Here is a 24,400-nt window from a genome sequence, read left to right as displayed (position 1 = left end):
TTCTTGAACTGAGGGGCCCAGAACTGGACACAATATTCCAGATGCGGCCTCACCAGGGCAGAGTAGAGGGGGAGGAGAACCTCTCTTGACCTGCTAACCACGCCCCTTCTAATACACCCCAGGATGCCATTGGCCTTCTTGGCCACAAGGGCACACTGCTGGCTCATGGTCATCCTGTTGTCCACTAGGACCCCCAGGTCCCTTTCCCCTACGCTGCTCTCCAACAGGTCTGCCCCCAACTTGTACTGGTACATGGGGTTGTTCTTACCCAGATGCAGGACTCTACACTTGCCCTTGCTATATTTCATTAAATTTCTCCCCGCCCAACTCTCCAGCCTGTCCAGGTCCCTCTGAATGGCTGCGCAGCCTTAGACTTCCGCCAGCTCCCTCAACACCCGTGGGTGCATCCCATCAGGGCCCATGGATTTATGGATGTCCAGATTGCTTAACTGGTCCCTGACCCAGCCCTCATCTACCAAGACAGACTCCTCCTCTATCCTGACTTCTTCTGGGGCCTCAGGGGTCCGGGGCTCCTCAGGACAGCCTCCGGCAGTATAGACAAAGGCAAAGAAGGCATTCAGTAACTCCACCTTCTTTTTATCCTCTGTCTCCAGGGCCCCCACCTCATTCATCAGTGGGCCTACATTGCCTCTAATGTTGGTTATATCTGCAATGTATTTGAAGAAGCCCTTTCTGTTGTCCTTGACCTCTCTTGCAAGGTTTAATGCCAAGGAGGCCTCCTTGAAAGACAGACATCCCAAAATAGAGAAGAACAATGGCTGAGGCACACATGAGAGAGAGAGCGCAAGAGAGAAACTGAAGTGAAGTGAGGTGAAGTGACTCTAGTTTTCCCTACAACACACACTGGAACTCAAACTGTTCAGAGGCATTTCTCATATTCATCCTTCTTCTTATTAAAGCTTCAAAAAGTCTTCATTTTCATCCTAAATGGAAAGGAAACCTTCAAAAATCTCAATATTCTTGCATAAGGGAGGACTGTGGGAACCTGCTACTAGTCTGGTTGACAGCAGTATTAGAAGTATCAACAAATACTTCATAAAGAAGAGGAACAGTAGTAGACAATTGTCAAGAAAAGCGTATACCACTTGGGTTACCGAGGCAATGAAATCTCTTTGCAGTTAAGCTGTGCAGGCTGCACAGAAGTGTAGGGGGCAAAGCTGAGGAGAATAGGACTTTATTGATGGAGGATGGGCAAAAAGCCCCACAACTATTTTTCTTAATTCATTTTGTTTTGTTTAAGAGTCCACATCTCTAGCAACGTATAAGCATTCTATCTTAATTCCTCCCGTTGAAATATTTTTTGAGCATAATCTCAGAGGAAAGCAGGGCTTAAATTGAGAGGAGAAAGAATTAAATATTTTACATTCTGTAGCATTCTATAGAGATAGAAATGCATCATGGCCAGGTTTTTCTCAGATTATGTGTTATTTTCTACTGTTGTTGTATGTTTTACAAGACACAATATTGATTTAATGCAGTAGTTGGTTCTCTTGTTGTGCCTTCCAGGCACTATTCATTTAAAAAAAAAACAACAAAACCCTCACACTTAGCAAAAAAAAACTATATGGTGTACTGCCCTGTTTGTAGCATTAGAAACTGTGGCTTTTACGCCACTAATACAAGTGAGGTGCAAGCTGAGACAAATAATACTCTAAAATATGCAAAATGCTCCTCTCAAGTCTGTTCAGTTTATAGTTATTCCATTAGTTGTTTGGAATTTACCAGTAAGTACTGGAAAACTGATAGGATAAATTACTTATATTTGTGGAAATTATGCTTCTCTGGATGTTTATCATCATGTGATCCGTTTTTCTGTTCATTCCTGATGGTTTGGGGATCATGTTCTTCATGATTATGCCTCCTCTGATGTGGATCTTCTGAAATCCGATTTCACTTTTTTTCATCTGTGAGGCAACTGTGTTGCCTGCAAGTAGGTGGGTTTGTGCCCTTCTGATCTAAGATCTCCTTCAAAACCTTCTCAAATAGTTCAAAGCTTAAAGGAGCAGAAGTAAATATATTTTTCTTACTCTTTAACTGTATTTATTTTACATTGTCTGCTACCCTGCCTGCAGCACTGCTAGTGTTCCCAGAGCTCATGAACCTATTTACTTTCCATCCAATGCTTGCTGCAGAAGGCTTTGTTCCTGTCTATCACAGTGGGAAAAAAATGTTCACAGCTTCCTGGGTCTTATCATAGCAGTTGCAAGCAGACAAGAAATATAAACAGGCTCAGGAGATCTAGGTCTGAGGGTAGAAGAAGGTGATTCCTGAGTAATTTTAACTTTCAGGGCCGGACATTTGGACAAGACTTTGCCAGAACCTGTTGAGGCAGCTGAGAGATGTTGGAAAAGAGGAAAAGCCTTCCTCCTTCAAAGGAGTCCATCTTGTCCCCTTCCTTTTGTGGACTGCTTAGCACTAAAATGGCAAAAGCAATTGGGATGGGAAATTCTCAAGTTGTGATTAGGAGATGAGCCTCAACTACCACTTCACAATTTGCAGACTGATTATGGGAATTTCTCAGGGTTGGTCTTTTTTGTTGTTCTTTGGTTGGGTTTTTTTAAGACTGGAAAAGGAATAAGGGTCTTTGCAGAGAGAAAAACTAGAGGAAGAGAAAATTTGAGGCTAAGTTCTTTAATTCAGAAGTTTTCTATTAAGGAGAAGCTGCATGCTGCCAAATATGTGAGATGCCCTTTGTAACCTCTTGGGCAGTTTACAATACATTTGTTTTACTCTGTTTAGTCTTAGAAATTCAATAAAGATGCTAGAATGAACTTCTGAAGTTGCCAGAGAGACCCAGGAGCAGTCTTTCCTGAGGAAAAGGGGGTAACTAAGGAGATGTTCTGAAGTCTGTGGGCAATCTTTGTGAGCTTCATCTGTCACAAATGTTACATGTCTGATACCATCTTCTGTCACTTTTTATTCCGTTTGTTTACAAATTGGATCTTTTTTTTTCCCTTCAAAAATATGTCCAGGGAATATCCTTCCAAGTGTTCTATCAAACAGTTGACCTTGAAAATGGAATAACTTGCAAATGAATAGAGAACAAGCTAAGACAATAAAAGCATTTTTTAAATCTTAGTTTTTTGCTCTTTCCTTACTCATTCAAGCCATGATGGCAATATTGTGACTGAGCAACAGAAATTATCTGTTTCTACATTTGCAAGAATAGAGTTGATCAACGCAATGAGTTTTATATGTTTTTTTCTAGTGAAAAAAGAACTGAATACCTAAAAAAAAAAGAAATGTTTGGGTTCTAGTCTTTCTTTATTCTGTTTGCTAAATGGAGACAGAAAGTTACCTTGAGGAAGTGACTTTTCTTCTATGTTTCTGCAGAGTACAGCATCACAGGAACAGTAGCATTTCATAACTAAGGCAGGGACATTACTTTAATACATACAAATAATATCCCTTCATTACTTGCCTCCCTAGTTTAAAGATCACACATTCATAAAGTACTACCGAAAATGTAGGAAAGTCGTCTTGCCATCTTTCCCCATTAAAGAAATTGTAGCAGCAATCACTTATGGTTTGCAGATTAATTGAGCACCTCTATCTTTCATGTGGTAGTTTCATACCTTCTAGTTTTATTTGGAAGTTTGAATGGCTTGGGCTAGCCCAACTCAAATCTGCTGAGCTTTTGGCATGACTGCAATTAACTCAGAATCCCCACAGCAGCATAAGGGCAACATCAGGCGAAAGCACTTCCCTCTCCTGTGACTGCTGGTTCGATGGGCTAATCTAGTAGCTAAGCAACAAGAAGGAGAGGAGCTTGGGACCAGGGAAGGAAGTTTTTGGCAAGGAAGGTTGCCTGGCTGTGTGAGGGAAGTCTACATATTTCCCTGCAGAAGAGACTCCCTGCATGATAACACAGTGTAGTAAATCTTGATTGCAAGTGCTGTTTGAACGGGGTCAAGGTCTGCTGAGGGTAGTATACCCACATCTAAAATTAACTCAGCAGTCTTCCCCATGTGCCCCACATTCTCATTCTGCTAGACACATTTTGACAGTCCATGCTCAGTGTTAACTAATTTTATGCAAAGCAGTAAATTTGGAGAAATATATTGTATTGCACAAAGTTGCTAATCTATGTAGAATTCAACAGACAATTCTGTAGTTGTTGCAATGATAATCTGAGCCAATGAAACTTTTTGCCCTGCCTACATTAGATCATTTTTGTTTCAGAGGATGAAGGCAGTTTTAAAAAGAATAGCTTTCTTTTCTGTATGCTTTCTGTATTAGTCAGTGAAGAAGTATGCAGAAGCTGGTCTAAATATGCTTTGTTTATATGCAGCAGGTACATATTTATGTGTGCTTCATGTATCTTTTCATTTAAATTTCTCTCTTTTCCCCTCACTAACTCCTTTTATCATAGTGTGTCCTAAGTCAAAGGCAAACTCAATTAATCATCAACCAGCTTGTATTTCTATGGCATCTGTCTCCCTGATATCTAAGCAGTATTTAAGTTTGTGTTGAATTTTCTGTTCAAATTTGCCCATCCTTGCTGGAAAGAGGCATGAGGCGATTTCAAGAGCAATTTACAAGGAGCTTTTTTCCTCCTCTGTGTGAGATCAGCAATTCCTCTGATTCACAGGTTGACAGGAGCACATCACTCTGGTGCTCAGATCAGTGCACGAGCTGCCCATCGAATAGCAGATCAAGTTTAAAGTCCTAAGGGCAAATTCTGCTGTCAGTTACACAGGTGAACATGTAACTATAAGAGCAGAATTTGGCCCCTAGTCTTGATCTTCAAGTCTCTCAGTGGGAAACTTGATTACTGTGTTTAGGACAAAATGTAAGAATTCTTTGTAAAGAGCTTGATACACACATACTGTGAGACATAAGTCTCTTTTTCTGGATAACTTTTGATAGCATTTAGGAAGTTCTTGAATTACAACAGCTCTTAGGCTGCATGTTGTACTATTGTGTTTGTTTAAAGAACAATCATTTTCCTTGAGCCCCAGTATTCAGGAGAGTACACGTAGCATTGGTAAAAGCTTCATTGCCATATTTTCATCAAAGCATTATCTAGGAAATTGAAGTCATGGATAAACCCCAGCCTCTAAGATAATGGGTAGGTAATTCCCATCCACCCCCCGCTCCTCCTCCTCCACCAGACTGCCCAGACTGTGTCCTGGGTTTCTTTAGCACTTGTTTCAATTCTGGATTTCAGAATCCCTTCATAACTCATGCCTGTAGGTGCTTCTGACAGAATCTGGACAATTCCACAAATCCGGGCACTCTGTTTTGTGTAATTTAAAAATTCCCAAAATGCATCATTCTCTGGGGTTCAGTTTAGCCTTATCTAATTGCTTGAGTGTTCTTTAGGTGCTTCCTCCCAGGTTGCAACTTCACCCATGGGAGCAGCTCTCTGACCTACCAAGTGAACCAGAAGACAACCCACAAGGAGAATGGGCTCAGAGTCTGCTACAATTTCAGTGTTGCTCTACTGCAGTGTTGTGGGGTTTTTTTCCCCCCGACAGTGTGAAAGACAGGCTTTTCTTCATGTTTTTCCCAAGGGCCTCATGAAAACAAGCCAACATATTCTGGATTCAGTGTCTCACACTGCGGTCGTGAGGAAGTGGGAGCTCTCAGGTTTTGCAAAGATGGTTTCCTTACAGCTTGAAGACTGACACTGCATCCAAGCTTTTTCACAGAGGACCCCTAAATTCCATGCACCCCTTTGTTTCCTCACCCCACTTCCTCACAGCTCTGGTCAAACGAGAGATCAGAGCAATGTCCACCAGATGGCAGCATGCCATATCAAAAATCAGTCACTTAAATCAATATTTAGGCATCTAATTTTTTTTTTTTAAGACGCACCATTAAATCTAATAAAAACTCACCACCTCAGAAATTCAGGCAACCCAATTCAGGCACATCAGCTGCTGCCAGTCCGCAGAGGAGCCTGTGGGTGGGAGGATGACATCTTAGTGCGCGATGCCAACACTTCCCAGGATGGCGGAGAAAATGAAATATGCAATGGGGCAACTGTCCCTCCTCAAGGCCTTTGAGGGATGTGCTTGGACTTCACAGCCACAAAGACCACATGAGCAGCTACAGGGTGTAAGACATTGACGGACCAGAAGTGCCACCGAGGCCTCCCTCTCAGGAGTCTTTCCCACCATCTGGTGACCTGAGCAGCAATCGGGCATGGTGGCACCTCGCTGCAGCTGCTGCTGGCCTGGAGGACCCGCATCTGGGCATCAGGGCACTGCTGCCAGAGGCCTACGGGAAGGAAAGGTCCAGACTCCTTCTACTGCAGACAGAAGCCAGGCAGACCTGGAAGAGAGTTTCAGAGCAGATGAGAGAGGATGGGGAGGAAGAGATACTTTGCATTCAGACACGTGCTTATGTGTGTGTGTGCAAGACAGGGAAGCCCACCTCCCATTAAATTCTCCGTTAGCAATGTTAAGATAATGACCACAATGATTGTGTGGGCTTCAACGTGGCAATGATGTTTGCAATACCACCAAATCATAGACATGTAAAGCCATGGAAGTGGTCATTTTTATCACGAACATTGATTCATAGTTGCATAACTAATCATGACAACTTTATTAATTGCTTATTACCAAGGGTTTTCTCTTTTATTAGAGAACAAGTGACTTCCTTCCCTTGTAGTGGTGTATATTTCTCTGTGTGATAGAGATTAATGCATAAAGCTTTGCAGGAAGCTGCCTCATTGATTTTGTTGCCTTTGTATTTGTCTTCCTTAGGTGACTTCCAGTAACACAGATAGAGGGGACGCAATGAATTTCACTGGGACATCAAATACTGTGCTTACAGCAACTCAAGTTTTGGGCTTCATTTGGAAACCCCATAAGCGGTAGGTCTGTTTTTCTCTGTTGTCATTTTTCCTTCAGTTTTATTGACTTACTAGAAAATGCATTGTTAATTCAGATCTAAGTATGTAACAGCAAGTTATTTCAACCTGTATTGGTTTTGCATAATGTATAATTACCATAATGTACTCATGAACACCTTCTATAGCTTTTTGTAAAACAGTTTTGTATGCATATATGTAATTGAATGTACTTTTGTGTGAGACTTCATGTGGTTTGCTTTTATATGTGTCTCTGTGTACGCATGTATTTTACCAGCATTTTAGACATACTTTGGAAAACTGAAAATGTCTGTTGTTAGTGTTTAACCTTATGACTCTGCTGTGTGTTGAATGAACAATTATTATAGGACCATTTCACCCTGCGCATTAGTAGCATATATTGCATTCAGTGAACCTAAGAAGAAACTTGACTTTAGATCTGAAAACCTCCAGTAAGGAAAAGTCTTATATCAGTACTTTCGAAAGCCTATAGCTTGGGGATAGTGTACATGAAAGAATGCAAGAGAGCTGATGGGGTACTTTTAAAAAATGTCCTGACAGAGTCAAGGTGATGGCCATTTTTAGCTGCCCTGCTATCCATCACCTCTTTCAGCCAGGCATACTCCATCATATGCAACAGCCTCATGAATTTATGCATCAAGCTGTGCAGCCAGTCGTGCCGAGGGCTCTGGTGACAAGTGAAATTGCTGTGCGCCTCATTTAGCTGTTTATTGCGCCTGAGTACGTGTTGCAGCTGTCATCTTACGATGGGATGATAGTGCTCGTTAATAGACAAGACAGGCAAATAATGATGGAGACTATAGCAAGAGATGCTCATCTGCCAATAGGCTCTCAGCAATATCACAAACATTCACAAAGTTTTCAATCAAAAACAACACTGCAAGAAAATACTGAGGCCAGCTTCTGTGTTTTTTTGTGTGACTAGCAGTACAGATTAAACTTCTGAGAAACTGCAGCCCAGTCTACCATGTAACTTAACTTCTTGACATTTTACTTTTTTTTTTCTGTCTTTTAAAATGCCTTTTGAAAGGAATGATTAGTACATGGCAAAATAATCCAGTGTGTTCTTTCCGCTTTTCTGGTTCTTTAGCTACAACTCTGCCTGCTGTAACTAGAGCTGTTCCTCCTTTTTTGAGTGGTGTGACTGTAGCACGCCAGGAACTTGCAAGCATCACTTCAAGGTTCTGGAAAAAGTTTTGCTTAATAAATTTCAGTTGCCTAGTTATGTTATTATCCATTAGCCTGCTTGCATACCTCCCCCGGAAAAAAAGCAACCCTCTATTTTAGTGGTATGCAGAATAATTTCAATAGAAAATAAAACCACCTGTGAAGCCCATGTTTCTTTCTGTGAAACAGCAGATATGATGAATGCAAATTCACCTTTATAAAACTCTCTCAGTAAAGATGGTGCCATATTCTGCCTTTCCCCTCTACGTTAAAATTTGTCATGTGTTGCAGTTTGCAACATTTTGTTTTCTGTTGTTTGTAAACTTCTTTGTTCAGAGTTATAGCTTTATAGACTGTAGTATGAATTTTCTAACTTATTTACAAGGAAATCAATTTTGTTTCATAATTAAATCCTTCCACTAGAATGGAAGGTAAGGGGTTAATGTGTTTGATGTAATTAGAGGAAGTATTTGTGTATGATAGATGAAGAAACTTTATGTAAATCCTCCTGGAATTTTCTGGGAAAGGTACTTTTAAATATTTTTTATGTGTACTTGCTAGACATTACTGAATATTAAGTCAAAGCTAACACTTAAAATAATACAGGGTTAAGTAGTACAAAACTCTTTCACACTTGCACACAAATGCACAAAACCACAGAAAACGTATGACTGCAGTAAAATGCATTTTGTATAATAGGCAATAACACTACAAAGCAGCCGGGTAGGAATACAATTCTACAGAAAAAAATCAAAGTGAATGCATAGTAGTTATTCATGTAATAAGTATTTTCCACATGCAACTGACATGTTTTCACAGATTATTATTGAATAATAAAATTTTTAAAAAGGAAAAAAAGCTGGAAAAGCAGCCACAGTTTGTAGTGTAATTTATGTCTCCATTCAGTTACTATCACTGTAACACTGAGTAGGCAAAAATGGATCTATGAGAGGTTTATGACACTTTCAAACCGTGTATGTCACAGGATGATCTAAAACTGCTTTGCAAAGGAGTAAACATTTTCCTCATTTTACAGATGAAGATATTGAGGAAAGAGAAATTTCCTGTTCCGAATCAATATTAGATAAAATACATGCACTATATAACTTGCTCTTGCAAAAGTCAAAATAAGATGAGCAATCTATTGCACAAGGACTGTAAAGCCAACCTAAGACCAGTAAGCCTAGGGTAGGTTTCCTCTAAGCGAGTATTAGCCATCTGATGTCCCCAAAACAGCTGCACGATCTATGTGAGTTGCCTGGAGTGTTTCTGTAGAGACCAAATAAAAGAGACCGAAGTCAAAGCCCTGCACATCCTGCTTGGATAGGAGTGTAAATGAAGAGGCTCTCTTGCAACATCTGTTGCTCTCCTCTGGCTCCTGACAAGTGCTTTAATTTTAGAGAAACCTGATTTTTTTTGAAAACCAAAGTGAAATCAGATAACCCCACCTGTACAGTCCAACCAATATATCTCTAATGATATTTTACTGATGAAAATCTGAGGCATAGAAGGGATGATGTGATCTGGTAGAGATCACACAAAAAGTTTGTGTAAGACATCACTGTTTCCCACCGGTGCTTTCATTTCTACGAATAAACTCCATAGCATCTTTCAGAGGCTGGTCCCTTGCTGTGAGATGAATGAGTCATTTTCTTCCTTCATGAGGGAACATTAAAATAAATATCAAAAAGCTGTAACACTGACTGTACACTAACCAACCAGGGTTTTTCTGTATGAAACTAAGTTATCATGAGGGAAAAACTGGCATGTAATCGTGTGGCTTTGATGCCTGTGTGTATGTGGGCAGAGTTAAGGTTGAGCAGACGGTCTTAGTGTCAGAAAACTCTTGTCATTTGAACGCTTCACTTCATTGTCTTTCTTCTTACACATAGTTTGTCTTTGACTGTATGTTTGTATATAAGTAAATAAATATACATATAAATATACATATAGGTAAATATAAACGTGTATTTCCACATATGAGTTTCTGTGTCTATTTGTTATGATAGGAGACTGACTTTGAGGCAGCATTTAAATGAGGTAGTCAACAAAAAAACAGATTTTGTAATCAAATGAGAACATGTTTTTGTGACATGTCTTTCCTGTCTAGAAAATGTATTTTCTCTGGTTAAAGAGGTGTCAGTATTTTTTTGAAGAAGATAGTTTTGTTGAAAAAAATGTTTGGCTGCTTTTCCAAAGAAAAAACGTGGTGGGAAATTCTGGTTTAAAGAAAACTGGACCATTACCCCAACAGAATTGGAAAACGTAATGTTAGTGCAACATTTTTTTTCTCTTTTTCCCTGTGTTTTCTCTTTCCCTGTTTCCTTTTTACATTCATCTCTTTATCTAGCTAGAGAGAGAGAGAGAGAAAGGGGAGAAAGACAAGGAATTGCAGAAAGACATGATGGAAGGAAGGAAACAAAAAAATAAAAGGAAAATTATTTTTTTTTCCCCAATTTTTTTTAAATTCTTCCATGCTTGCAGAATAGAGCTGTGCTGGAAATTTTCAAAACTTTTGCATTTTTCACATGATACTTAAATGATACTTAAATGTAATTGGGCCATTGCTGATGATAGCTGACTATAGCCATGTAGTTGCATGTATGTATTCCACTATCCCAAGCAGGTAACTGCATTTATTCTTTCTTCTAGTCATTTACACCAGTTTTATGTTGATGTTAATTCCAATTAATTATAAAATTTATGCCAATAAAAGCAAGAGAAGAATCAATTCCAATGAAGCATATATCATTACTAACTATAATTACATATAAAAGCAGTATATGTGCACACATGCACACACATGGTAGTCTGATTTATGAGATGACATTGCAGTACAATATGACAAATCCATGTACAGTTTGTTTGCCTCTTCCAATTTGTGCTGAAATTATTGTGAAGCCAAATATAGTCCACCCACCACAGTGGTACTGCATTAAAAATAATCTTTCATTTGTTTTTGTCATTTACAGAGCTAATGGTCAGCAAATTTCTACATCCTGCCTTTTTTTTCCTTAATGAAATGGAAAAGGGATGTGTGCTACATAAAAAAGAAGTTTTATTAATGTTTCATAAAATGGTTGCTACAATCAAAGGAACTGCTATGAAAATTAAATTACTGGGCTGACTCTGAAAATCAGCATAATATGCTCTGTTTAATTCAGTCATGCTAAGATGTTAGATTCTCCTTCATTCTCTCAGCTTTCTCTCTCCTTCACCTGGGGGCATCTGCTGATGAGTCTCTTCTAGAGGTTGTTTAATGACTATTTTACAGCAACTGTCAGCTTTCTAAAGCCCAGTGGCACTGGGCGTCACTGTATTACCAGCCTTTTTACACAATTTGCCTGACTGTAAATCTGAGCTTTAAAAGTACAAGCAAAGCTCTTATTTGATTTAATGACTGGCTGATGGGGGTCGATTAATCTTTTTATGTTTAGATGTTTTACTCATAAAGGTCTTCTTCTGTTTGTTTACTCTTTGCTTCTCCTCTCATGGCCAATGAAAATGGGGTGAGAAATTTTAAGTATCATGCAATTGGAGCTGAGTGGCTTGGAGGGTAATGCTGTTCATGGCCAGGATTGTTATTGAATATAATTGATATCACAGGAAATCCCAAAGGCACCGTTCAGAATCAGGGCCCCATTGTTCTAATCACTGTATAAATTCCCAGGGATACATGGTGCGATCTCTGGGATACAGATGATCTAATTTATGAGAAGGTTCAATGGGTGTGCTGTAATAATACAAAGGAGAGCAAGAAGGCAAGGACACCCAGTGAGAGGAACACTCACAGAGTTTCTGCATAGTTTTTAACATAACATGAAATAGATAAAGTTTAAAATAGATTATACTTTAACCACTGAGGATGATTAACCATGAAATAAAAGGCCATGAATACACCATAAGTAATATTTACAGAAGCACTGAATTTCCATTTTCCAAAGTGACTTAGGTACTTAGGAGCATAAATTTCATCTACATGCATCAAGACTCAAGTACATTTTCCAGAAGTTGTACATGGAATAGAAAAACAGATCTTATTTTTAAAATCAGTTATGATTCTTTGTCTCATTGAAAATCAGGGAGACAAGCTCTTACTGGGCACAATTTTTCAAAAGCCTATAAATATGATAACCTGGCATCTGCAAAGCAGAAGGATCAAGAGCTATATATATGGTTCTGCAGCTAAGACAATGACTACTGGGACAAAAGGGGAGTATGAGCCAGCAGTGTGCCCAGGTGGCCAAGAAGGCCAACAGCATCCTGGCTTGTATCAGAAATAGTGTGGCCAGCAGGGCAAGGCAAGTGATCGTCCCCTTGTACTCGGCACTGGTGAGGCTGCACCTCAAATACTGTGTTCAGTTTTGGGCCCCTCACTACAGGAAAGACATTGTGGTGCTGGAGAGAGTCTAAATAAGGGCAACGAAGCTGGTGAAGGGTCTAGAGAACAAGTCGTATGAGGAGTGGCTGAGGGAACTGGGGTTGTTTAGTCTGGAGAAAAGGAGGCTGAGGGGAGACCTTATTGCTGTATACAAGTACCTGAAAGGAGGTTGTAGCGAGGAGGGTGTTAGTCTCTTTTCCCAGGCAACAAGCGATAGAATGAGAGGAAACGGCCTCAAGTTGTGCCAGGGGAGGTTTAGATTGGATATCAGGAAACATTTCTTCACGGAAAGGGTTATGAAGGAGTGGAACAGGCTGCCCAGGGAAGTGGTGGAGTCGCCATCCCTAGAGGCATTTAAAAGACAAGTAGATGTAGCGCTTAGGGATATTGTTTAGGGGTATTGTTTAGTGGTTGACTTGGTAGTGTTGGGTTGATGGTTGGACTTGATGATCTTAAAGGTCCTTTCCAACCGAGACTATTCTGTGATTCTGTGAGAAGATAGACCACAGCTTTCTCTGGAATTTTTTTTGATTCATCACTTTCCTGTATCATGAATCTTTCTCCTACCTTAGCTTTCCCTCCTCTTCAACTTTTTTCCATTCTTTCCCTCTTTTCTTTGACTTGACGTGATTTCTAGTAAAATTGAAGAAGCTCACATCAGGAAACCAAACTGTAAGTAAAGGGCAAGTGGTAGGGTAATGTAAAAATGATAAGGGAAAGCTGGTAGCATCTAACACCCTGAGAGGGCATGTGAGGTTTGGTGGCCCTCAGAAGTGGGGCAAAGCACAGTAGTGCTTAAAATGCTCCAGCAGTGTGAGAAGACTAAAGACAGCAACAGATAAGACTAGTGCTAGGAGGGAAAAAGCATAGAAATACATTACTTCAAGTGTAACTGGAAAATGACTGTTCCAACTTGTGGAAAATATCATGGCTTCAACATTTTCTTTCTGCTTTGGCATACAAGAAGAGGGCATATCTGTCAGTATCCATCTCAACCAAAAGTCTCATCGTCTGAGTACAAGCATGAGCTGGAAACCTGTAGTATCTACTCAGTGTTAAGACTGAGCAAGAGCTGGGATGTGACCCTGGGTCTTCGATGTTGCCATACCTCTAAACTATCTAATTCATGTATGTCTGTCTCCATTGTTACTCTCTGTTCCCTCGTATCTATGCAAAAAGAAACATGTGCAGCAAAAGAAAGTGAGAGATTTTCTACATAAACGCATACTTCAGACAATAGGCATTACATTTTAGCTATTCTGCAGTAAGAAGTCTTTTCTGTCTTTGTCTTTCTCTGGTTTTAATCAGAAGTTTCATTCTAGACTTGAGAGCCTTTCCCAGTAAAGTCTTGTTGAACTTGATACGCTCCAATAATCATTTGGTTCAATGAATCAGCATTTTTCAGTGAAAAAATCCTCATCTGTAAAATCCTGCTCAGCATCAGCATCCTTGTCTCTCTCTCGTTTGAGCTGAGATGATTCTGTATCAGAACAGAAAAATCATTGAACTAATTTAAGATTTGCAAAGTTAATTTGGACGCAAACAACTTTTGGCCTATAGTTTTAAAAAACTGTGTTTATAATGTGTAAATTATTTTTGTAATGGTGGGGGAAGCTTGTAGAACACTTCAGATTTGGAAGAAATCCCTGGAGCACCTCACCGGCCAGAAGTTTCTAACTTCTATGCAGATTATATTGGTATTCAACAAATTTTTTCTTGAGCTAAAATCTTTTTCTCTATATGTTTCCCTGTCTCTTTTATCTTCTTTTTTTCACAGTCTTCCACAAAAAGTAAAGAAATCTTTTCTTCCTCTCCATTGTACCCTCAGACATTGGTCAGTTTTATTTTCTCTCCCTTTCAGTGTTGCTTTTTTATGAAGATTTCTTAAGGTCAGTAAACATTTCACTAATACCTGACTTTTAAAGTCATACAGGGAGAGAAATCAAGTGGTGCTAAATTCAATTTTCTATTGACTTCATTCTTTCTGTTGTGCAACTGTTGGATAGTCAGTTCAGTGCATCAGTCAGTAAAAGTTCCTTAATAGGTGGCTAATGGATATATCTGGAGGCTGGAGCACAAGAGTTTCAAGGAATGTGAACAAAAAAATGCACTTTCTCTATGTTAAACAGTGAGCTTAATGATGAAAGCTTACCAAGTACATGCTGTGACAGTTTGTATCCAGAAGCCTGTGCTGCCTGTCTGCAAGACCAAATATGTATTTTTTTGTTCATAACATGAGGAACTAAAAAGTTTTTTAAAAATCTGGCTCTGCACCATTATTGTTACCCCGAAATTAAAGAAACTGTCACAGCCAGGGTGTGTGAAATTAGGAGGCAAGTCTGGCTGATCTGCGTGGCCAGAAAGCATATATTGCTACATAGAGTACAAGCCAGAACAATGGAGGTTTGACACATGCCTATCTTACTGTGTTGCCTTGCTTTGAGGCACGTTCTGCCGTACATCATATGCTAACTGCTAACTAGCAAATCTAATCTCATGTCCTTCATATTAATAAATGGTCACATGGAATTGCTTATTCAGCAACATAAAAAATAGCCTATGGAGTTTCCAAATAACCCTGTGTTTTATGCATCAAGTTCATTCTTTCATGCAGTCTAACCTCCATTTTGGTCACTGAAAAATGTTAATGGCCTCTGTGTTCTTTCTGCAATTCCCAGTGTTGAGGAATCACATTTCTTTGAGAAGCTGATGCTTCCAGTTACTTTTGCAACTGTACTTTCACTCCACAGGCAAATTAATCTGAAGTGGATCTGTAAATCTCTAACTAAAGGGTAAGAGATGTTTAGGCTTGATAATCTGATATGTTGCTATCAGTACCAGACCTGGGACTTGACTTAAACAGGCAGATTCTTCCAGTGGTCTTACTTCCCTTTTATTCTTCTAGTGGTCTTCCCTTCTAAAGACTGCTTCACCAACTAAATACAGTTCTGGAACTCTACCTTGCTGCTTGTAGATACATGTTCTGGTTTCTCATGTAAATATGATTTCACCTTTTGATCCTTATCATTTTGCAGACTTAGGCTAGAGATACTGGAGCTGTGTAGATTCCTGTTTTTCTTGTAACCATTTTGGCAGGCATGTGTCAGTTTGATCAATAATGATGTCTGGATTAGGCAGCCCCAGTGGCAAAAATGGACTCTTCTTAGGCTTATTGCCAGATTTTGAAAGCCTCTATAATGACATTCTGCCAAGCAAGCAAGATCTGAATGCTGATTGAACCCCTTTAAAAAAAGTGCAGACTAATAGGCGTTATTGCGTGAATAATAATTAGCACAATTATGTGGCTGGCACTTTGCCTGTGGAATTTCCAGAGCACACAATTAAAAAGCTCTACAGAGTTTTGTTGACTATTGTTGAGTATAAAATAATAGAAAGAAGGAAATACCAAGAATGATGCAATCTTGAAGATCATTCATCTATAGCATAGGAAAAATTGTTAAGGAAGAAAGTTTCAACAGAACATATTTGAAGGCTAGACAATAACTGCAAACCTTGGAAGGAAGTCTCCTGTGGATCCTCTGATGTGTAGTTTTTTAAAGGAAGATAAAAATCTTGCAGATGCAAATTTTGCAGTCCTCAAAGGTTTCCCTTGCATTATGAATTTGCTTTTTTTTTAAAAAAAAACTTCTTAAAGTTTTTTCAGAGAGTGAAGGGGTTAGATTAGGACACTGAAAAGAGCTAATCATCCTTTGTTCTTCCTGAAGTTTATGGGCTGAAGGAATGATGCACTTTCTAAGTCACTTTTGACTTCACTGAATCATCTCTGAAGGAGTAAGTTAGGCATAAGCACTGAGTACATTTTCTATCTACCTAAAAATACAAATGGTGCTCTAGTTCCAGAGATATGTTCATGACTACCTATCAAATAAAGACCATTTTCTTACCAAGTCCTCTAGTTCAGCCTTATTTGACATATGTACAGTTTGGTATGAGCTATATATAGGGTAGTAATATATTAGCTTAACATCAGCTCAGGCAAAATACCGTTAAAACTTATGTGGGATTTAATAAGGAGTTAATAGATATGAGTGGCTTTATAGGAAATAAAGTCTATCAAACAAAACTAATTTAAAAAAAAATACATGTTACCTTGTAAAAATAAATGTAGACTTTCATAAGGCTTTTAGCTTAGACACACATGTATCTTCTGGCTGAACTTTAGTACTAAACATTAGTAATACATGTTATAAGGATTAAAAACTGGGAAACTGGTGGGTCTCTAAAGGTAGCTGTCAATGAGATTATTGTCATTTTGAAGGGAGTGGTTCTAACAGGGTGCTTCAGAGATCAGTACTTCCCCTAGCACTATTCAATATTTTCATCAGGGGTTGGGAAGTAAGTATAAAATTGCTGCTGATAAAACTGGCAGGTGACACAAAGATTGGCAAAGTGGTACATAATGATGAAAACGTCAGTCATACCAACTGAACTGAATTGCCTAGTAAACCTTGACTTATTCAAACAAACTACGTCTTAATATCGGGAAGTACAAAGTAGCGGTTCTAGGAACAAGGCACGTAGGGATGTATATGCAGGCTGAAGGGCTACGTCATTAAGGTGATGATTCCAAAAAAGATTTATGGTTAATTGTGGATAACAACTCATATCGAGCTCCCAGTGCAATATGGTGGTAAAAAGGACTAATGCAATCAGTGGATTCATAAACAGGGAAGTGTTAATGAGAGGTACGGTGTTTCTACTTTTCTATAAGGCAACGCTAAGACTCATATTAGATAACAACAGAAGTTAACATTGTCCACATTTAAACCTCTGAGAGGGTTATTAGAAAACTGAAATTACAGCAAAGATACAGAAAATATTCGAGTTTTTGAAATAAAACTTTCCGGGGGAAACTGGAGGAATTCAGTTCCTGAGGTAACGTGTTTACAGGACATTGGTATTTCCATGTGGAGAAAATAATGGGTATCGCAGGGTTCTGAAATGCACTAGAAAATGGCATAAGATAAACTTGTGGCTGGTAACTGGGGCCATATGAATGCAAATGAAAAACTGGCCCCAATTTTTTTAGTAGCATGGACAGTTAACTAGCACAACCAAATACCAGTGAAAAACATGGCCTCTCCAGCTCTGGTGTTTTCCTAATATGAAAACTGAGTGTCTATTGCGAAGACTGCATTTAGCCAAGCACGTCATTGACCTCTGTTCTGAGTTAAAGGGGGAAAATTGCAGAAATTATTGGACCACATGAACCAGCTCTTCTATTTTGCTTCATGTGCCATGTAGTTGTGACTTTCAGGAACACTCCTTCTTTCCATCTTCCAGTCATTTTAAAGAACTGAGAAGAAACGGAAGGGCACGAAGTGAGAAATTCCTAAATGTATGACCTGCTATAGCTATGTACTGTTAACTGATAATTTGGTTTCTGACTGATCTCTTTTTCTGTCTTGATAGGCATTCAATAATAATTGTATGACGATAATTGAAAAAGAAACAGAAAATAGTATTCTTCTACTCTACAACGCTTTTGTTACTGTTGAAAAAGAAGACCCTCAAAACAGATATAACTTAAAAGTGAAAAATAGGGGTTTACATTTTTTTGCTGTTGCTGTTGTAGCTGTGGCTGTAAATCTGTTATTTAGTTTAATGGAAGATCATAAGGCAACCATATGGCTTTCCATGAACTGATTCTGCTCCTTTTTAAAATTTCCAAATTGTCTCAGTCCATGACAGTAAGTGTCACGCTTCATTTATGTACACAGAAGTGATTGACTGAAAATATGCTAAAACAAATACTCTTCACCTAGTTTGATTTAATAGATCAGATATACTGAAAAAGTGTTAATTATTTTTTAACTTTTCATAGAGGTCTAAATGTCCACTGGAACAGATTAAAGTTTTCCTTCTAAAAATATGTGTTTCTTTTGCTTACATCAGGCAATGACTGATGATCATATGATAGATGCTGACATCTTAATGGTGACTACTGTATTTTCTATAGCTACTGTTTTCTCTGCTGTAGAGTGATTCTATTTGGAGCCAAAGCCAAGCTTATTAATTTAATTAATGAGTACCCACTCCTTATAATACATATGCAAATTTACCAAGTGCATATTTGGTTAATAAATGTGAAAAGAGTTTGCACCCTGCTCTTTACTCTTAGCCCTTGAAGGCATGCCCCCACCTCCAGACAGTTTAGGGGATGGAGAGACTGGAAAATCAAAAAGATGTCATTGGGATAGTAATAAAAATAATGCAACGAACGGACAATGACAGAGCATTAAATGGCAGATAGTAAGTACTGAAAAAAAAAATGTATGCAAAATAAGAAGAGAACATCAGAGAGAGAACCCCTCACAAAGTTAAAGGCAATGAGTCACTTCAGGGTGAAAGAGAGTTAAAAGTATGAATGCAGTTTATGAAACATTAGCAATCCCCCCACTAAGATGCAATCAAATCTTGAGTATGTAGTATACATTTGTAGTGGTAGTGGATAAGAAAATATTCTGAAATCTTTTGACATATACACAAGTCATAAACATTAAGTAATCTACTTCAGAAAGCTTTAAATTGAAGAACCATGTAAAACCTCCTTGTGCCTTACCTTCATTATAAAATGTGCATGTAGTGGTCTCATAGGAATTTCAGAAGCTCATCAATATTTGTTAATCTACAAGTTCCTGATGAAAAGTGGTATGTGGTATTTCAGCACACCTGAAGTAGTAGAAGTATTAAGTACCACTCAAAAAATTCAAGATTGTAATATTTTCCCTCACATACAGAAATAAGAAAATATTATGAAAGCTGTGAAAAAAAAAACCCAAAGAAAAAAAAACAAACAATAGCCCTTTGGATCTACTATTACATTTTCTCTTTTACCTGCCTGTCATAAACGTGGAGCAGTTTAAAAAAAGCGTAGTGAGTTAATCTACATTTGTAATCAATACAAGCAGAAAATTTAGCCATTTGTGAAATGGAAGAACCTTAATGAACATATGCAAACACAAATTAAAGTGAATTGAAACTCAGTCATTAAAGTGGAAAACATACTCAGGACCAGAAACGTTCAATAGCATGTGATGTACAGCTTTCTCAAGCGAAAGTAACGCCCTTGCATGGAAAAAGAAAGGTCGGAGCAATGTTTCACCTAGGCAGGCTGGAAGATAGAAAGAAAAAATTGTTCCTAGGAAGGTGTAGAAGACTAAGAAGAACAACTCCTATAAGATTTCAGCTCTAAATTGGCCAAGGGGTGAAAAAAAGAGATGATGAAAAATAAAGGAAAATGTAAAGCTCTGGGTACTCCCAAAAGATTTAATCATGGCCAATCAAAAATGTGACACTAAACATCGTGTCCCAATTTCATTCCACTTTGTTTTAAACAAGAAAATTGGCCATCTCATTTAAGGAAGGATCCCTCTCCAAGCCCGGCAGAAAGGAGGAGGGGAATTTTTCTCAGATGCCCATCTCAGATAAAACCAGTCCCTCTCTTGGGTTTCTATTTCTCTCTATAGACTATAGAGGGAGCTTGAATGATTAGTTTAAATTTGATGACAGTTAAACTTTTAGACAGCTAAAGCCAGGTAAGATGAATCCTACTCTTTGTTTTCAGACCATCACCTCCAGCTGCTTGGAGGGAAGAGGAGTATCTGCCTATAGATATTACAGTGGAGTCCAGATCCTGGCTGGCTTACCTGGCACTAGAAATGAGAAGCCTAAAAAAGGTTGGTGTCCTGGACAGAGCAGATGGAAAAATATTGTGTTGTGCTTCGTTTCCATTTTGTAATTGTTTGAATCTCATTTTTTCCCATTATTCATCCAGTACTAGCCGGAAATATCAGTAAAGGTGGGAATGGCTTGTCCTGAAGCTACAAAGCAGCTCTCTTGAATCATTTTCACCTCTCGACTCTGCTTTATGTGACTCTGTCAGGGAGACATGCGAAGCTCCCCCTACTCTATAGTAACATTTCAAACTACGCCTGAGGGTATTCTTCACTTTTGAGCAGGGTTTGGCAGTAATAAAGCATTACTCATTTCCCTGCTTGCTTTCTCTGAGCCACAAGAGCAAACATATAGTCAGTGATAGCTCTGCTCAAATGTTACTGTACAAAATAAGTGAGCAAGGCTTGCATACATTATCCCATCATGGAGAAAGGGAACAATTTGCTTGGACACTATGAGGATATAAATTAAATGCAGAATTTGCCTTTACATGCTTAACACAATTTGAAATAAATTACTATTTGTTTGATTATGATGTTCTCACACTTTTTTTTTTAATATAGAAGCTAAATTGTTTCTTTAACAGAATTTTATATCTATAAATATATATACACATACAACTCATGGACACATACTTATATATGTATAATACACATACATAAACATACACATATATACCTAAAATATCCTCTCTTCAAACATTTTATTCTTACAAGATAATGAACCAAATTTTACAGGGGAGTTATTTGTTACCCTAACCCAGTGTCTCCCATGAGGAAAGATAGTTAAAAAATCACCGCTATAACACTGTGAACATTACAATTTCTCCCGATGAGTAAAATTGGAGAAATCTCTCCTTGAGAGCAAAAAGGCAAGCTGATTAAGTCAAAGAGGTGTTATAAACCCCAAGGGAAAACAACGTGCTTTATTTTTGAAGTATTCCCAGCAGAAGTCTGGGAAATCTTACATGTCCTCTCACCACGATCCATCATTATAACTTAGCTGTTTGCAAATCCTCAGCAGGTCGTCATATTTTACACTTGCTAACCATGTAAACACAACTGGGGACCCCTAATTACTGTAGATAATCTCAAAAACTATCCACTTTCGTAAAGCATACAGGAAAGTCTGGGAATAGACCGTTGCCCATGTCACTGTGTTTTGCTCATATATATTTGTATAGCTGTCACTTTTCTGGATCTCTGACTGCAAGTGCAAAGCATCTTTTTCATATACATATAATAGCTCATAACAACCTTGGAGATGCTCAGTTCTTGTTCTGCGTACAGCAGGTGGGTTTGCTGTGCTTTTGCTAAATTGTTTAATCAAAGTGCTTCATACTGAAGGGTCCATGAATAAATATTGTAAACATCATCAGGGGAAGTGATTTATATTTACTTCAATTTTGCCAGGAGAAAACTTAGATTATCTTGAATTAGCAGCTGAAGTTTTTGTATATTAGAGTTTGTCAAGTGCATTAAGGAGAGCATCATGTAGAAAAAAGACAGCAGTTTCTCAGGTCTGGAAGTACATGCTTTCCAAAACAGAATTAAAAATGCCAATTATTTATTCTTACATTTAGGTGAAATTTACATCAATATGGCTGGTGACCCTGACCCTGGATATGCGTGTTCAGAGGTGTCTCAAAGTTACCAGCCCCACTGAAAAATTGAATTTTTCTGCCCCAAAGATGAGAATCTGGAGTCACACCAAAGCAGGCTATTCTTTCCACAGAGAGGGAGATGGCATGGGCAGACCTGGAGCGAAGAGCCCGGGGAAAAACCCACAGGGCAAGGCTGGGTTCTCCAAGCCATGAGGAAGGGTAGGGATGAGGACAGCCACTGGGAGACACCATGATCCCAGCGGTGGCTTCTGCTGCACAAATGCCAGGGCCTTATGGGAGCACTGACTGGCATCTGTGGGCCCAGGCACAAGGAAAATTAATGGGAGGGTGAGGGCTCATGACTGTTCTACCCCCACCTGCCTGCTGTCACAGGAGCTGCCTACATCAACTCTGCCTAAAATTTGCCTGCTGCATATCAGATTTTGCACACAGAGTGGTCCCTAGATGTGGATATTATTTATTTATATACTAGGTAGCAGAATCAAGGGTATGGTAATTATCACTTCTTATAAGAATATTTTAGGGGAACAGATGAATATACATTTATTATACATACATGCCTTACCAGGGTAATAGTTCAATTTGATCAAACATGAAGTGTGAAGCATGGTGCATGTTAGGACAAGAAGGAAGAGTTTACTATTGGCAGATCAAATTTACTTTGCCAGGGTGTTGAATGTATTCCTGTAGGTAGAGCATGGCCTGGCATAGGAGATCGCTATGCCATTCCACAAGTAACTGCACTGCAGATATTACATTTTTTAATGACAACTATTGTGCTAATGGTCATATTTTTGTTATTCTCAAATTATTTTCATGAGGTTAAGAAAAATTTATATGGAAGCATTTGCTCATCTGTTATCTGTAGTTTCACCTTATGAATTTTGTGGTAGCAGAGCTTCTTTTAGAGGTTCTTCCACCCTCTGGACCATTGAACTGTTGCTGCTGATTCCTCACAACTTACCCCCAGTGGAGGTTACTGTCACCTTGACTATCAATTAAGTGACAGTTTTAATCTTTTTTTTATTATTTTATTTTAAGCTTGGAACTTTACTGGAATATTATAACTCCCTTAACCATGCCTATGACAGCTGACTTGTACCCATAAACATTGGTGCATTGATCTATTAGTTCAGCTATTTCAATACATCTTCTTTTCCATAAATACATCTGAGCTGTGACTTCTTTCCAACCTCACCAGAGGTACCCTTATTTAGAGTGATCTAATATGTACAGTGGTATCTGCACTCGCAGTCTAATAGCTGCTTTGAATAGCCATACATAATTCAACGTGAGCAGTATGGCTGCATGGTAACCTACAGTTAAGTGACTTAGTGCTGAAGCATTTTCCTACTCACAGTAGAAAGAGGCACTGGTTAATAAGAGTTCGTCTCTTTTTTTTCCCAGGGGAAGGGGGATGTGAGGGAGCAGTGGACGAGATCTAGATTGCTGCACCAAAAAAAAAAAAACAAAGAAATAAAAAAAGAAAAAGCAAAGCTGCTTCTTTGTTCACACTTTTAGCTTATGTCTTTTGGATTCATTCCCTACCTTGTGTCAGTTTTCTGTACTGACAGCAATTCTTGTACACAGTCGCATGGCAAGATTAACTTTAAATCCTCCCCTCCTCCTTCCCCCTCCAGCCCCTGCCTGTCATTGTCTGCTCTTGAGTAAGCAAAGTGAATGTGGTCAGAGCTGTGTGGGACTGTGTTTTTCCATTCTCAAGGGCAGCCACCCTTCTCATCAGCAAATCCATGCTAGCTGTTAGAGCTTCATATATTAAACTGATTTTCAGTGTGAGGTTAGCTTCTCACTGGTGAAGCACTCAGCATAATAATACTTTACACCTTGTACTTCAGCAGTCCTTTCTAAACACTTATTTAGCCTCACATCGCTCTCTGAGGTAGGTCAGTATTATCCCACCATATGAATGGGGAAGAAGAAGCCCACAGAGGTTAAGTGACCTATCTGGAGTCACGCAAGAAATGAGTAGCAATGTGGAGAACAGAAAACAAAGCCTCCCTTTGCTTGCATGGTGCAGTTGGAAAAATTATCAGGTGTTCAAAAAAGGTTTGTGGCAAAATAAAATAGAATAAAAGTTAAAAGTAAGCCCTCTTGGGGGAAAAGGGAACACTTCATATTCACTGTTTTCAGATGAGGGAACTGAGGTGAGAGAAGCGTTAAGTGATTCGCTTTAGATCCCATAGGCAATTATTACCAAACATAGAAATTATGTGCGTAGTGAATGCAAGAAGAGAGACTGTAATTAAATAAGTGACTTAGTTGATTGTGTTATTAAACACAAAGAAACAAGAAGACAAAAGGAGTGTACAAAAGTAACACTCTGTGTCGAACTTTTAGAAATCCAAAGTCAGTTGCCATTTTTATTTGATCATAGTGCCTTTGTCTGATTTGACTTTTACTTTCCCCATTTATTTTCTTTCACTTGTCCTTGTTTTCTTTTGACAGTAGATATTTTAATTATTAAATTCCTTGTTTTCTATAAGCATGTCAATTCTCTTAATCATTCTCTTTTGTTGCTTCTCTCTTTTTATCTGATTTCTATTCCCCATCAATACCTAGTTTCTGATTTTAGAATGTATCACATATTTACTCATATTTTCTGCCTCTAATTCTTCATTGTGTATTGATCCTCAGCTGTGGTCTC

This window comes from Nyctibius grandis, chromosome 1, assembly GCF_013368605.1.
Source record: "Nyctibius grandis isolate bNycGra1 chromosome 1, bNycGra1.pri, whole genome shotgun sequence".
Classification (NCBI taxonomy): domain Eukaryota; kingdom Metazoa; phylum Chordata; class Aves; order Nyctibiiformes; family Nyctibiidae; genus Nyctibius; species Nyctibius grandis.
This window is presented reverse-complemented; position numbering follows the sequence as displayed.